Source organism: Pseudopipra pipra, chromosome Z (assembly GCF_036250125.1).
Source record: "Pseudopipra pipra isolate bDixPip1 chromosome Z, bDixPip1.hap1, whole genome shotgun sequence".
Lineage (NCBI taxonomy): Eukaryota > Metazoa > Chordata > Aves > Passeriformes > Pipridae > Pseudopipra > Pseudopipra pipra.
This window is the reverse complement of record NC_087581.1, coordinates 58,785,681-58,803,189: the sequence shown is the minus strand read 5'-3', so window position 1 is coordinate 58,803,189 and position 17,509 is coordinate 58,785,681. Positions and strand designations below refer to the sequence as shown.

The window sequence follows — 17,509 nt, the reverse complement described above, 5'->3', positions numbered from 1 at the left end:
CACTAATTCTGTGTGGAACGGGAAGTCTTTGTTAGTGCCATGTTTCTAAAGTTCTACACAGGGATGAGTTTTATTATTTTTATTTCTCCCTTTTTCTCCTGTGGACTTCTCTGACTGATAAGCTATTGTACAATCCACTTTCTTCCAGAGATAAGCTTTTAGGTGAGCATGTTATTTTCAAAATATACTTGAAGTAGGGTGCTTCTATTCCGATGGGTCCCACTACCACTGATATAGCATCAATGCTTTTGCAACACAATACTTATAAACTGGAAATTGTTTGAAGAAGCCTTCAACCAGTCTAACAGCAGGTCAAAACATTTCGTTTTTCAGAACTGTGAAAGCTCTAAGTTTGTGGCTGCTGCATCAGTGCAGGGCATTGTGGAGATTTACTTATCATAGGGTTTTGTCTTTCCACCATATTTGCTCCACTCAAGAACAGTGCAAAGGACATCATCAGGCAAGGGAGGACCACTGTTTCCAGACTCACTGGCAACTTAAAATACCAGGCTGTTATCTTGTATCAAATTATTTCTTGGGGAAGTAAGAGGCAATCAACAGAAAATCTGGTACTATACGTACAAAGATGTGGAGATGGACTTTGTTAATGCACTTACTGGCCCAGGTGACAGGCGATACAGCTGTGGCACCCTAGCCTCCAGGTCATCAGCTCAAACCCAGAGCAGGTCAATAGAGGGAAACATGTTATGGGCAACTGTGAAAGTCCCTACAGACACATCGACACAATTATCCTACCCACCACACTCACTGGCAGCCCATGACAGTGTGGAAAATTGCTGTTTTTTACAGAAACCGTACTATGCTATTCTCATTCTTTTCCCAAGTTAGCCCTTGAAGGATAAAACTGTACAGACTTTGACATTTGAACGTTATCTTCTACAATAGGGCTAAGGACTGAAGTTTTCAATCACTGTCCCTATCCTGGTATGCATTGTATAGAGGTAAACAAAAGTACAGCATGCTATGTCTCAGTAACCAATGAGTTGAAGCAGTCCAGCAAAAGGAAAATAAGGCAGACCAGAAGATCAACTTTTTCCAACCTTTTTACTTCAAACAAATCCTTTTCTGCATGTTAAATGATGTCAGTAGTAGAAGTCTAAGATTTGGCTGCAGTATGGTTTCTTGTGGGCTGGTATGTTCTGTGAAAAGGAGAACGTTATTAAGCAGTGAGACTTAGCAGGAAGTGCAGTTTTATCATAAAATAATAACAATACTGGCCAACTCTGAGGCAGAAGCAAAACACGGCATGACCCTATAGAATCTGATTTTCCCAAGAAATGCACAACACGCATTTTTATTAAAAATTATTTTTAAAAGTCTTAGAATTTAGAGCATATAAAATTTTTTAGAGCTCTTAGAATTAAGTAGTTACTCTTCAGGAAATTCATATTTCAGCATTTGTTTGAAAGAAAGTGGGCTATTAACAAGGCAGATATCATGACGAGAGTCTGTTATAGACCCCCCAACCAGGATGAAAAGATGGAAGTATTCTATAAGCAGCTGCGAGAAGTCTCACCATAGGTAGCTCTCATTTTCTTCAATTTACCAGATGCTGCTGGAAATACAATATAGCAGAGACGAAACAGTCCAGGAGGTTCCTGGGGCATGTGGAAGATAGCTTCCCTACACAGCTGGTGAGTGAACCAACTAGGGAATGAACAGCACTGAACTTACTCTTTGTGATCAGAGAAGGACCTGTGAAAGATAGAATCATAGATTCATTTACATTGGAAAAGACCTTTAAAGGATGGTGACTCAATCACTTTCTTTTGCAGCCTGTTCCAGTGCTTGGTAACACCTTCAGAGAAGAAATTTTTCCTAATATCCAATCTAATTCTCCCTTTGTGCATCCTGAAGCATTTTCCTCTTGTCCTATCACTTATTACTTGGGAGGAGAGACCAACCCCCCACCTTTCTACAAAATCCTTTCAAGCAGTTGTAGCAAGTCTTAAAGTCTCCCCTGAATCTCCTTTTCTTCTGGCTAAACACCCCCAGTTCCCTTAGCTGCTCCTCATAAGACTTTCTTTTTAGATCCTTCACCAGCTTCATTGCCCTTCTTTGGACACTCTCCAGTGCCATCCTTGGAAGTATTTGCTGTAGATGTAGCCCTTAAAGACAGGGTTTAGCGCTAAACTTGGTAGTGCTGGCTTAACAGCTGGACTTGCTAATCTTAGAGGTCTTTTCCAACTTAAATGATTCTGTGATTATATGATTAAGGGTAGTGTGTAGCAGAACAAGGCTTATATATTATTCTGCCTTTAAAAAATGTTTTAACAGCCAATAAAATTGCTCCCTGTGACAAGTAGTTTCCAGTCTTCAAGTCACAGCTGAAAGTGCTGTTAATATTTTTTAAATTACTGCATATTCGCTGTTGACCTCTAAATCGCCTAGTTGATCTTTCGGCACAAGTTAAAAAATGTTATACATTTTTCCAAGATGTGTGTATCCTCAATGAACTGACTTTCACTCTTCTTAGAACTGAGGGATGCAGCAGGCAGCCACTGTGCTCTTGGAGCTACTGGAAGCAGGAAAAAGAGGTTTCTGTGAGGTCTTGTTCTCTGCTCACTGAAAAATTTGGAAATGAGGACTTTCTGGAGAATACATTTCACCTCCTAATTTTGTGGTATGCGCACTTCCACTAAGCCATGTTGAACAACACTATGGAAGATGTACCATTACAACCACACTTCTAGAGAATTTTCTTCTACATGAATGCTTCAAGCTTGGCATTCAGAAGCTGAATGGACACCCTGTGTAAAAATATTTTGAAGGGTAATCACATCTTCACATAAGCTGCCAAATATTTGTGTTGTATAAACACAAAATATAGATGTGATATGTCCCCTCCTTTGTAAAATCACTTACAGATCAGAATAATATCTAGTAAACACTTACAGTTGTAAGTATGCACAGCACTGGAAATGCAAGTTCTGTAGCTATATCGTAAGAGGAAATGACCTGAACCAAAAGGAATACCTAACTACCAAGTATGTTAGAACTTAAAGCCAGATCTAAGTTTTGTTATTCATAAGAAGCCAAAATAAAATTCCTAAAGTCGAACTTCCTTGAGCTTTGAGATATTGCAAATTTGAATTCAAAACAGGAATGCTGCGTCCATTGGTAATGTCACAAAAAGTTAAATACAGTTAACACAATGATATATGTAACAAAGTCTAAGGAAATTCAAAATGAAGTCTAGTTATGACTTCAGACCACTGAAGAGAGAATTATAAACTTTTCCCCACAGATTTATCTTGCATATTCTTCAATTAACTATAATGTACTTTACAGAAATCTCTATCATGGGTGTAAATATTATCAGGAAAAAGAGTAGGATAATTATATGTGAATTTACGTGTCTCAGCAAATTAATAATTGGCATTTATTTCTGAATCAATAAACCCTTCTGGTTTTCTGTGCTTCTAGAAGGCCCCTCACTGCTACCAATGTTAAAATCAAACAAAGGTCAGAAATTCCAATCACACACTCAAGACTATCCTGGAAAAAGGGCTGAAGTACTTGGACCTGGGTAAAGGAGCAGACTATCTTTTTCCAGCCACCTTAATGGGAATTGAGCATGTAGATGTGGAGGCTTCAGGGCTCAATTCCTGGTTGTGACTGCTTGTAGAGTATAATGGCCATCTCCTCAAGGGTCAGGAAGAACAAGTCAAACTGCAAGTACCCTGTTTATGGCTATGAAGGAGGCAATGCTGATGTCCACAATAGTTCTCATTTTCATACCTCTGTTTGATAAACAACAACCTGGTTTTGGTAAAGTGAACAAGGTCCATCATGTTAGTCAGGCAGGAGCTAAGTTGCAACCATATTATTTTTGTCAAAATTTTGTTTCATCAAAGCAGTCTTTCCAACCATTAGGGAAAAGAAGGTCAGGATAACAGTTGTTTTCAAGTCAATGAAATCAGCACATCCCTCTCAAAGCAGGAAATTTTTTTAAAAATATTTGGACTAGCAGAGTATTTTCTCTCTTGCTTAACAGCATCTGGGGTAAATGATAACCTTCTTTGCACAAAAATCTAGATGCTTCAGGCTATCTACTGTAACAAATATGAAATCAAACCCATATGCATAAAAATGACATACAGGCATGCATGTAGGAGCTATATTATTGCTACTGTTGAAATACTTAAGAAACATGTTGCAAACTTGTTCCTTTAAGCTTGATCACAGTTGTATTTGAAGAGTTTAAAGCAAAGTTAAGATGCAGTGTGGCTACTGCTGTTTATTGCTGCTAATATAAATCAGAACATTAAATATTAGCAGAGGATATAGCACAATGCCAGTATTTGTCCTTTGTATAAGACTAATTTCGTTACTAATTTCTAATGAATAATTTTATTAGTTAAAATAAGCACTTTAATATTCAGAAAATGGTTATGTTCTAGGTAATTTTTTCCACATACTAATCTGTCTCATTCCCACATGTCTGTTGTCTACAAAAAAGCTCTTTTTAAACTACATGAATTGAATTAAGCTTTTCTCAATGTGGTTTACTAAAGAGTAATACACTTGGTATAACAATAATATCCAGTTAAATGAATATTTAACAGCTGGAGCTGGGACCTAAGTAGATTAAATGAAAGCAACTCAGTGAACAGGTGCCTAGTTAGATCTCAGCACATAAAATGTCAGTAAACATGGCATTTGCTTTATAGTATTTTCTAGGTGTGTTTGTGTTTAGAGAAAAGGGTTTATTTTTTGCAAAACATGTTTCATAACCCTCTCAGCAGTAGACTGATTGGCAGAAGCTTCTTTCTTACCTTTCTTTTATATAACTATTAGATCTTATTGTTGTTTCCCGTATTTGACAGTGGTTTTCCTTTTGAAAGAAAGAAAAGAAATCTTCTCATTAGCTACAGCTGGCACAAGGCTAAAACCACTGACAGAGAAATTTGCTTTCAATTATATATTCCCATTACCAGTAATACACAGCATATGGGTGAAAGAGACACAAGAGGCAACCAATACATTTGGACAATGCTGAATATCACAGTCTTGCCCTATTGTACTTTAAATTTACATTACATCCAGCAGCCAAGGAGAACATTAAATATGTTGATATTACAAGTTTGTAATATCCTTTCTCCCAAAGTGTTGATATGATTTTATACTATGAGGATTGGTACAGTTCTAGACAGAACTGTGAATTTTTAATTGTCACTTATTAAATTTCTGAGATTCCGAGTACTCAGCAAGGCGGAGTTCAGAGACTGTGGCCAAATACTGCAGATTCTGTAGGGAGTCTACAGAATGAGGTGCACAGCATGTTATTGCAGGGCAGATCTTCTGCAAAGTACCTCTGTGATTTTTTTTTCTTTATTGTCCCTGTGTTTTCATCACTGTAGTGTTGAGGGATATTATATTCACAAGGCTGCTATTGGGGGAAGCACGTTGATAATGCTGTACACTGGAAAAACCACTTCTATAGGTGTAGATTTCCTTCTTAGAGAATGAAAATTTTGCAGACATGCGTCTGAATCCCAAGTTCAACTTCCTGATAGTTTAAGACTTTTTGGAATTAACATTTTGGCACCACTTATTACAGAAATGAGACCCAAGTGTAATTCTTGGATCCAGACCTATACATGGATCCAAGTTTTCCCTATTTGGTGCTTGATGTAACTTCTGTTGAAGCCAGTGGGAGATGTTCCACTGACTTCACAAAACATACATCAGGCCCTTGGCTGAAAAAATATTTACACAGAGGAATTCATCCCACCACTAATTTTAATAAACATGTTTTTAAACTTTGCTTACAACATTTTCCATTAAGAAGAAAAGCTAACAAACTGAAATGCTCTTTTGATTATGAATTCTGTCTTGACAATATATTGCAAAGACTTTCCTAATGACAAATTAAAATGCTCATATGAAACACACATGCCCATTTATTATGCACATGCTGCTAAGACTTACAGAAGAAAAAATGTGTGGCTCCAAAAAAAACACTAAGGAAAATTTAGACTCTATCTGAGTCTAAACAGTGATGGAAACCCACAATTTTTATATAGTTTAGAGAAAGACTCTTGACAAAAAATCAGGTTACATTTAGTATTAATTTTAGAGATTATAACTCTATACAGGTCTCCTGAGAGCATGAAAATTAATCAGTCTTTTATTTTGTTGTCTGTATAGCTAAGACTTTTTGCAAGTATCAATACCTTGTTTTACTAAGAAATCCTGGAAATTTCCTTAGCACGTTAAAAAAAAAGTCTTTCAAGAAAGAAAAAAACCACTACTATGAAAACAAACTATCCACAAGTGCCGTCTCGCTAAAGCTAACAATTCCAACAACTCTTAATTTTGTCTGGTTCCTTGGTGGAAGGTTTATATTGCAAACACATTCCCAGTTATGCTGTAATCCATCTCAAAGCTGGCATGATATCAACACTCCGGCAGCCAGGACCAAGTCTGTGGGTATGAGGGCAAGAGAAGGGCATCAAAAAAAGAAACAAATCTTGGTTCCTGCAGTTCAAAGGCTGGTCCCATCAGAGCAGAAGGAGCTTATTTTGATTTTATATTTTGGTAAGAAAAACTGACATGAGTTTGTTTGTGTCTATTAGGCTTCTGCCAGATGGAAAGGTTTGCTCATGAGAGGCAGCTGTTTTAGCAAATTACCTCACTGTGGTATAATGACTGAGTTATAACATGCTATTGAAGAAAATCCTTTCGTTTCCCAGTGAGATCATGATAACTAGAAACAATTTCAATAAGATTTTTGATTTACTTTGGAAAGAGTTCAGTTGGAAAGACTGGTGATACAATGATGTATTTCTCTTGTTCATATTTCTTTGTTATATGTATTAAGCATTTGGTTTTGCTCTGAACTAATGTACTGATAATTTTCTCTGGGGTGATGTATTTCATTATTTAAAAATATAACTGCAAATGCACTGGGTAAGAAGCTGCTCTATATACAATATGCTTTACCGAAAAAAACTATTGCAGAACTCACAAAGAATTAATTCTTTGCCATTTATACACCTACTTTGTGCTTACATGATTAAAATTATTTCAAGAGAGAATGTAAAACAACACAGATAGCACAAGCTATATACAGTCTGCATCCAGAAGGGTTATGAAGGGATAAACCTTTTTGGGGAGTTTAAGTGAAGTTGGCTTGGCTATTTTGAGGAGCTGAAGGAAAAAAAAAAACAAAAACCAAAAAAACCCCAAACACAAACACTTGCACCATTTTAATTTCATTGCTGTGACTTTTGCTAGAAACAGAATTAGCATACTGGAGAATAAAGCACCACAGAACCTTTGGCAGGATCTTGGTCCCCTGGTCACAGAGGTGCCTTAGGAGGTCTAGTAAAAATTGGCTGTGATGTGCTCTGGCATCAGCTGCACTTCCTGTGGCTGCTGCAACTACAGCTGCCCAGAACTTGCATTTGTAGAGGCAATGTCAGCCTTTTCAGCTTTTTTTCACCCCAGCTCCATTTTGAGATATTTTTACGGGCTGTACTTGTGAAATAAGACCTGAACTGGATACACAAAAGGTTTTCCTTCCTCCTAATAGGCCTAAGCCTCTGTCCAAGCAAAGGTGAGTGTAGGGAACCTTGTCCATGCACTCCTTGGCATCAGTACTCTTCCCAGAGCCTGCCTCCCCAACCAATGAGCTTAAAAAGCAAAATCCCTTTTCTGATCAAGCTGTTTCTTTCAGTCATCTTTCTTTGACTATTGGAGTGGAAAACGAACTTTCAGTCCTGCTCATGAATATTTTAGGACACAGCTACAGAGATTGACCAGATGCTAATCCTTTTTGAGCCCCTGGCCTCTTAAAGGGCAACTCTCCTGTGCCAAGCATTTGGTAAAAAAAAATTGCAATTAGCTTAGGAAAATCTGTTCCCCACATTTAGTTTACACAGGTTAAAATAATCAACAATAGCCCACCAATACCAGCACTAGCAACTGGATTGCAATACAGCTTGACATGGTTTATGACACCTGGCCACAAGAAGGGCACTCTGTACACACAGCATTACTTTAGGCCCTTCTGGAGAGGATATAATACTTCAGTTTGGTTAGCCAGTTCCATGGTTGCACAGTTCATTGATCTTGGACAGCCTCTGAGGTACAGCAGCCACAGCAGCAAATTTAGTCTAGACAGAGGTTTTGTTTACTTTTATGAATGCAAGTGTATACTTTGAATGAGTGACTTCACTGAGTTGCCTCACAATGAAGCCCACATTTTATTTTCATAAGCACTAAACAACACAAAAGCCACAAGCAATTTAAAACACTCTTTTCACCATACATGCTTGTCTTGCATTTTATTCGTTACTTGCTGCCCACTTTTTATATGGTATTGTAAAGCCCTTTGCAATTTTCTTCACCAGTGAATCATTTCAACACTTGTGCCACCTGCTCTGTGTATTGCCACCATATATTTCCCACCTCTACCAGCTTATTAATAAGAAACTTAAATTCCACCATCACCTTTTGCCAGCTGGGAATGAGTCATTTCTTCTTCTTCATTATTCAGAATGCACAACATTTACTCTACAGTTCGGTTATGCTGAATATGCAATATAGGGTACACTCAATTAGCACTATGTGGCAGTGAACAATATTTGTACCTCATGTTTGTATCTGGATATCCAGCTCTAAAGTCTATTATGTAAGCTCTTTGCTTACATAATACACATATTCTGAAATCTGAGGAGCTTTATAAAAATTTTTTGTGTTTGTTGATAGGAAAGATCATAATCATATATAACGGGGAGTTCTACTTCAGAAATATGTTATTTAATTTCCAAATCATAGAAAACCTTCAGGATTATCCTATCTTTAGTCCACTTGGGAAACCAGCTCAGTTTAATAGCTTGTTTTTCCCTAAGCATACATTAGGGATTTGTTAACCTGCAACGTTTCCTTCTTTATATCATCAGACATATCATTTGGGGAGTGATCTTTAGATAGCAACATCAGTTGGGAAATCTGCTGGAAACTTACACTCCTGATAAACCTTGCTTTTTGCTGGCCACTGGGAGGGGAGGGCAGGTATGTGAGCAGGCAGGATTGACAAGTTACAGGCAGAAAAGTGGGCTGCTGACAGGGAAGATGCTGGGATCCAGGAAAAAACCATACTGAGAAGAACTCCTAGGAATGAGCACTAGAGTGTAAGACTAGCAGTGACTAGTTGAGCTGCTGTGTCCAGCCCCTTGTCAAAAGGGTCCACAGAGCAGTCAAAAGGGTCCACAGAGCCACTGTCACACATTCCCCACATACTCCATAAAATATTTCCCAATACCCCACAGCAAAATTAAAACCTTTAGTACAAAACCAAAGCCACAGAATCTATAAAGTGTCACAGGAAATGAAGCAGATAACAAGGACATTTATAATGTACTATGGCCATGAAGTAGCCAGAAATGTGAAAATTAACAGATGACTTTAGAAGACAGATTATGCCACAAACAAAGACAAAATAACTGCAATAGGCCTGCCAGTATGACCTTGTGAAAATTTTTTCCTGAAGATATATTTGTCAAACTATAAGCATGTGTGCAAATGATACAAAGATGGAAACCTTGATCTTGGCCTTTGCATTCAAAGCTTGGTAGCTCTCTGCCCCATAACGCTTAGGATTAACAAATTTTTTGAGAATGGACGAAAGGAAGTCCTTGCTCTTATTTAAAAATTCATGTGTGCTTACCTTAAAAGTCCTGTTCAGTCATGGAATAACATCTGCCCAATGCTGAATAATTTCCAGGTAATCCATAAAAGCCTGCTGACTGTGAAATGAACTGAGGTTTTTATAAGGTCCTATGGTCCTTGGTCACTGTTCACAAGGGTGGCAAAATATACTGTTCTCATTAAAAAAACCCACATATTATTTCTTCTCGATGACATGTGAGGTGCTAATTTCTCAGAGAGAAGTTTAGTAGAATTTATTTAACACGGGCAAAGCAATGAGATTTTTTTCTTTTTCTTCCAAAAAGTGACTAAACTATATTCCATAGAATGGAAAAACACTATATCTGAGATAAATGAACTGTTTCAGACTAAACTGTTAAAATTAATTTCCAGTTGCTTATTAATGTTTATTATTGAGAAGGGATAAATGGATTTGGAAATAGGGAATGGTCTTATCATAGAGTTAATTTGTTAGATAGGGAATAAAGGAGTATTAAACTATGCAAACACAGTGTTTTGTGAAAAGACACTCACTGCCTTCCAAGGGATTTTAGACAATATTCCATGACACTGAATGGCAGACAAACTGGAACTATCTGGATGAGACAAAGGACTTTCAAATATGCAAGGTTTTCATTTTATTAAACAGAGCACATGTAACTAATCTTGGAGCCCAGATAACTATTCCTTTCAAAGCAATTAGCTTTGCTTCGTTAATATGCTGCTTAACATTTGCTTGGGAGTTTCTTTTGATTTTTTTTTTTTCCCTCATGAGTGAAGTATATTTTGAATTTTTTAAAAAGATAATTAGAATAGATTGCATGCATTAAATCTGGGAACATCTACAGTCAGGCACTCCAGAAGGCAAGAAGCTGACATTTGACCTTGAAGCATAAGAGAAGTCATAGATGCAAGAGTTGCAACTTCCCTTCTTGTATATCATCAAGAAGAGATGGATTTGGCACTGGTGAAGCAAGAAAAGCTTATACAGGATGCTCATTAAACTTCCACCTTTCTGTGGCTCTATAATTTTGCAGAAAAAATGTAAGAAGCTAGTAGCATAAATGAGAATCAGATGTGATTCTGCAGCATCATAATATATAACTTGGAGAATTCTTTATTTTTTTTTATGTTACCATACATTATATAGTTCCATCCGTATTAGAAATTAATTAAACAGGCATTCTTATGAGTCCTGTTTTGAGCTAAGAATGTGAAAAATTTATTTTTTCAGGTGAAATTCAGTAGTTATTATTCTGTCTTGATCCTCTTTGGAATCTGTTGACGGGTCTTGGTACAATAGAAAACATGAGGTGATGGCATCTCTTATCAGCCAGTTGAAAACCTCATAGTGAATATCAAGCTATGGTGCATAGGCATGGAATAATCTTCGCTTCACAACACCTGAAGCCAGAGGGCTTTTTAGATCTCATCTGCCATGGTAATTAACATTGAACAGGTCAAATAGCATCATTTAAATCAAAGCTTTTCAGTCCAAAGCAGACAAAATGTAAGAAATTGAGGTACCACTCCCAGATGAAAGTCCTTTGGCAATAAGGAGCATCGGGAGACAGCTACAGGAGAAAGTTGCAGCGTCCCTTCACCTACAAAAGATACATGTGTCCAAAGCCTTTTAGAAATAGATATTTTTCTTCTTGCCTAAGCTTCTAGTGACCTTTGATTTGGCACTGCACACATGACCTGAACACAGTGCATCCTAGAGAGAACACTCTCTCTGCCATCAGAGAGAAGTGGTATCGCTGTTTCATTTTTACCAAGGAGAGATTTTAGAGGAAGGAGGAAGTGAGAACAACAATTCTATTACCATTACTCCTGAAAATTTGGAGCAAATAGTTACTTAACAGCAGGCATGATTCAGAAGCAAATGCACAAAACTATGAGCTCTGTCTCTATTGGATTCAGCTGAGGCATTTTCTGCTGCTATGGCTTGTGCTACTATGTGAGTTTTAAATTGGGGCAGCTGAGGAATAAGTACATATTCACATCTGCCATGCCCACTCCAGGGCAGTAACCTTTGGCAGCAGCACAAAGGGACAGCTGAGAGCAATAACCTTGTAAATATCCCCATTACAACTTGCCAGAAACTGTGAGTCAGAGTCCCTGACATGAACATTTTATCTGTAAGATGATGGAAGATTTGTGATGCATTTTATTCATGTCTCAAAATAACGTCTTGTCCTTCTCTGGTCTCTGTGCCTCCTTACTCCCACAGGCACATCATTTCTCATCGTTTCTTTCCTTCACACTGCCACTGCAGCTAATTCACCTGGAGCAAAACCCTGCTCGTTTTTGTTGCCAATCCAGCTGATCAGCACAATGCAGTCTGAGGGTTACTTTCTTTTTTCTGAAGTATAGTTAACTGGATAAACCCTCTGCCAGCAGCATTGCAATTGACAGCCATTTCTCAGAGGGAGTCTCCCACCCTCAGCGTGCTGAACCATTACACAAGCTAAACTCATCATGTGTGAGGGCCAGGCCAAAAACGGAGCCCCAGGCTTCTTGAAACACAAGCCTGTGTGTTAAGCAGCTGAGCACTCAGCCTGCCCTCCCTGTGCTGTAGCTACAGCAATGCTGTTACTATCTTGTGGGGCTCACTGTAAGTGACCTGCTACCTCCTAATTGAAATGCCTTGGTACAGTATAATAATGAATCCGTAACAATAGCTCTGTACAGTATATTACTATTCTAATCAGGTATTTTAATGGTAGCAGTATCCTTCTTAAAGCTAGCATTCATTTGCCTCCTTTGCATTGCAGAAAGCATGCTGCTAAGGCAATGGATAGCTGTAAAGCTAATGGTCTTTCTCAAACTCCCCCTTCTGCAAGAGAGAGAGAAAGAGAGGGATAGAAATCATAGTAATCTCCAGCCTTTTCCGTTAAAACAGAATAAAAACAAGAATCATTCAAAAATTATGTGCCAGGCAGCCTGTATTAATATTTATATTGACATTAATATTGATAAGAATGCACCTTATGCATTGTTGTCTACTCCCAGCATCCTTAAGTTCCCTGTTATTCCAGCTAGTAGCCATTACCTTGCATCTTCCTCTGTACACAAAGCTTCAAACAGCCTTGGCAGGGCTCCAGCTCACTTATGCTTAAATGGACACTCAAGCTTCGATGGACACACAGCTAAATAGAGGCCAATAATTCAATACAGTATGACTGTACTGGGGTTTCTAGTAAATCTATCAGGCAGTAAATATCATCTGAAGCCAATGCAAGCTTTTATCTTTCCAATTTTGTGTATGTCTGTGTGAAGCCCAGGCATTCAGTGAATCATGTAATTTATTCTGCAGTGCAGAACCTGGGCTGCCTCAGACATCATATTGACTTTTTTTCCATCTGTCAGGGGCAGTCACTGCTACGCTTTTGTGCAAACGCATCACATTGCATTTATTTATTTATTTAATCCCACTCTCCAGTGCAATTGGGCAAGGAGACATTTTTGCAGATCAACAAATACTAAGAAAAGCATCTGAATATCATTACAACAGCATGTTAAACATTTGTCCTAACCAGTTTGTTAAATCAGCAAATGCACTTCCAGCAAATGCTTGTAATGGCTTAGAAAAGACTCCCTACTGCAATGTTTTATTAAGCCTCAAATATGCCCTGTTATTTTCTTTTGCTCTTTAGGTCAGCAGAGATGCCAATATAATGTAAATAATACCAAACAGCTGGGCTTATTGACTTGTGCTCTATGTTTGAGTGGATATTCAGACCCAGTCAATGATACAGATACAAAAATAGATAGCACAGATCAAGCTAGCATTCTCTTCTAGAATTGTAGGAGACAAAACTGCCTTTTCAGGGAGAGGAGATGTGCACACCGCATGAGAGAAGCTAGGCTGGCCAGAACCCCCCTCACAGGAGTGGGCACGTGGCATCACTACTCACTTCATCCTCAGGGCTTCCCTGGACAGTGGCAGAGGTGACAGGTGAAAAGCACCAAGTCAGTGCATTTGCCAGCACTGAAGGGTTGTTCTGCCTGGGAGATACAAAGCCAGAAGGTCTAGGCTAGGAGGTACAAGGTCAAATGGCACACTGTGGAAAGGTTGCGATTGCATCGCATATTTTAGTACCTGGACTGTATGTAACTGCCTCTGTCACACCAAGGAAATTAGTCAACTATCTCAATTCCTTGACTTAAAAGTAACTTTTATTTTGAAAAGAGAGAAGACTTCACTAGCTGCCTCCTTTTATGACGCAGCCCAGGGGAATAAGAGTTCTTCCACTGAAGAGATAGAGGGTGAAATGGACCTTTATTAAAGGGAGGAGCCATCTTATAAAGGGTAGAATGGAAGGTGCTGGAAAAGTGGGAGGAGTTAGGGAGGAGAATGCTGATGTAGACTGTATAAGGAGAAAAAGGGAGGTGCTAACAAATAAGGGATTACTAAACAATGAGCTACTGCAATGCGACACTTGTGAGCCAATGAGGTAAAAAGGCATAAACTGGGGTACAGAACACTAGGGAATTTTATAAAAACCAGGGAATAGGGTACAATAAAGGGTAAAAATACAATGAACATTGAATATGAACACAAATGCGGAGTCTCAACAGTCCCATTCATCATCTAAATGCAGAGAAGGTGTTGTCCTCGGGGGTCCTGCAAAGCTCTTCACATATATCTATTTCTCTTTTCCACTGCCCGTAATCAAACCTCTCCTGGTCTCCCACACTTTAATATATTTAAAGTCCTTTTTTTGAAAAACTTATGCATTCTATATATATTCACAAATTGCCTCTTCTCAACAATAATCCAGTCCACATCATATTAGTATACAGTTTGGTTCAGAAATACCTTTAGTGTTTGTGACTGATTTAAGTTTAGGCTCATGGCACTTAGGACAGACATACCCCCACTGTTCCCTTTTGACTGTAACCAGGGGTTATCAGATTGCAAGACCAAACTTGAACTGTGTATCACATGGGTCCTTTCAACAAGAGGTTGCATCCAACAGAGCAAGTGTGCTGGTTATTGCAATCCCATGTGACAAGCTCTTCTGGGCATGGAGTTAGGTCAGGGAAGAGAGTGCGACTCTGACCAGTGTGTATCATGTATGATGCAATAGCAAGCACTGCAGTGGGCATGTCCAGTAAGTTTCCCTCTTTTTCACTGTTTCTTTAGCCCAGGAAAGCTATTATGTTCCAGGCTGTGCCCCTCCTGAGCCCTGTCATTCAGCAAGCGATTAGAGATTCTGTTCTACACTTCTGTAGTGGCCATGGGCAATGTGTCCTGCCACACCAGGCGTTCTGGACAACAACAATTTTTTAGCGATGCAGGAGTCTGAGATTCATACTCCAATCTGCTACCCACCTGAGGGAATTGTCTATAATCAGATATGCAGGAGCTACTACTGGGTTATAAACCAGGACATTGTGGGCCACTAGGACTGATTTATTACCACTAACAGATGGGTGGTTTCTGGCTCTTCAGATATTTTGGTATGCTTTTTTCTTGGGCCAAACCAGTGTCCTTTCCTAAGCCCTAGGTAGGGAGACCAGGGGTTTAGGGAATTGAAAGCTCTAAAGACTCCTGAAAAACATATAGATAGAGCAACAAAAAATGACAAACAACCTAAAGCCATGAAATATATTTATCCCATCAGGGACTCTGAAAAATGAGTCCAGTCTAATCATACAACAACTACATAACAAGGAAACTGAAAAACATCAGGTAGATTATTTGCTAGCACAGAAAAAGGAAAACAGTAGGATAGACTGCAACTTGATCTTCCAAAAATCATTAAATATTTGCAAAGGTCATGAGCTGCTAAGTTCTTGCATAGAAAAGTGAATCAAAAATATAAACTGCAATAGCTGTAGTCAGTAGGCACTATCCCAAATGGGACAGCTTTCCTTGTGCTTGAACAGTTTAGATAAAAAAACCATCCAGACTGCCTGGTGGGACAGGGTTTGAATTCAAAGCCATCCCACACCTTCACTTGATTTTCACTGCCAGATAAACCGTTTGGCTTATGTCTCTCCAGACTCAGACAAAACACAAACCTCTCTGGACCACCAGGAAGTTTAGATAAAGTGAAAGCTCACCCCCAAGATAGTAAAAGAACAGAGATGTAGTTGTTTTAATAAAATAATGTCATATAATTCCACTCAGAAAGTGTACCTCCATAACATTTTGAACCTTACTGACATGTCAATTATAAAGTGTAGAAAATGTATTTACATATGAAAAGAGCACTTTAAGAAATAATAAATTAATGATAATAGTACTGTTATTCTGTAGACATGATACCCTAGAAGAGTTTTGCTTGAATTTTTGGTAATATGAGTTTTTTTGGGGTTTATTTGTTGGCTTATTGTTTGGTTTTTTTCTCCTGTAACAAAGGAGATAAATCACATAATGGAATTGTACCTGCCTCTTAGAAAAATCAAAACTATGTTATCTGTGATCCAAGTCCTTACAGATGTTAAGTAGTCAAATAATTCCAGCTATAATGAAAGCAACAGCAGTTGAGTACTCTCTGCTTTCCTGGATCAGAGACTTAATGTGCAGCCCTAAAGGGGGGAACATAAATTATACTTTAAAACATCATCACAGAGGCATCTGAGTCTCTTCACTGCCTGCAGTCCTCCACCTCATCCTTCTCTCTTTCCACAAACACACGGGTGCACACATGCAGAGTGGCACTAGCACCCAAAAATGCATTCAGTGCACCCTTATTAACCCGCAGTTAGAAAGTACTGCATGGAACACATTACTTACAGTACCCTCAAAAGCAGCATGCTGGTTTTCTAAAAAACCAAATTAAAAGGCAACTCGCTGAGCAATTCTTCAACACCTGAGAGCAATTAATGTAAGCAGAAACAGGAAACATCATCAATTATTTAAAACAAAATGAATATGTAACATTGACCTTCTCTAGCACTCATCAGTTTTATACCTCCACCTGAACAAACTCAGGGGAGACAAAACCACAAGACAGACATACACCGCAGGCTATAAAGTGCTGCAAACACTGAAAGAGAGCTCTCTGTCTCCACTACTGTCCTCAGCATTTTCAGTTCTGCAAATGAGGCTCATGCTGTCAGTCTCTCAGTTTTGATACGTGCACCCTTGCCTCCTATATTTTGAAATCTCATATTCCTTTCAGTGCATTCTCTTGTCAAAAGAAGCAAACCAGGCTATTCAGGCTGCATGAGAGTGATCAAAGAACAGTAGACATCTTCTGTGAGTTGTCAGTCCCTGAATTTAATGAACAAAAAAAAGAAGTATCCATAGGTCATGCTGATTTGGTCAATACAGAAAAGGCTCCAGAGCAGCTGGTTTTCAGAGCTCTATGTGTTTTTTAAATGCAGAACTGCCGGTCCTGAGGAAAATATTATGGTCCAAATTATCACAGACTTGGGTCTGGACAGACGGGATTTCAAGGGAACATGGAGTTTATTAGCTAATGCAATTGCTGAACATAACATACGGCAGAAGGAGAAGGATATTTGGCACACTAATGGCTAAAGATTTTCAGAGCAAAGCCTATTAGACACAAAGTACAATAAGTCCTTTGTGACTCTTCAGGCTAAACAAGGCTTGAAGTGCTGGTGTCTGTTGTTCCCTCAACTCCTATTAGCAGTTTCAAGGAAATTCATGAATGCTTCATGCAGAATAACACAAGCTTGCACAAGGTCATGTGCTTAAAATCCTCCTACAGACATCCAGAATCTTGACTAATTGTTTCGGATGAAGTGCACTATGTCATTACCATGGAAGCTAAGTACATTACTAGTCCTCAGGATCAGATTCATGTTTTTATTGCTGTTGGGGTGCTATTAAGGACATTTCAGG

The 17,509-nt window shown here is 38.6% G+C and overlaps 1 long non-coding RNA gene across 1 annotated transcript in view; it reads right to left on the bottom strand.

Moving 5' to 3' along the window:
• Positions 1 to 1,048: 1,048 nt before the first annotated feature.
• The window catches only part of LOC135407592 (uncharacterized), an 85,107-nt gene continuing 68,646 nt past the window's right edge, over positions 1,049 to 17,509 (bottom strand). Inside the window, exons 2-3 of the long non-coding RNA XR_010426943.1 lie at positions 4,800 to 4,858; positions 1,049 to 1,160 (exon numbers count right to left, since the gene is read on the bottom strand). This is a non-coding gene — a long non-coding RNA (uncharacterized LOC135407592). The remainder of the gene's footprint in view (positions 1,161 to 4,799; positions 4,859 to 17,509) is intronic.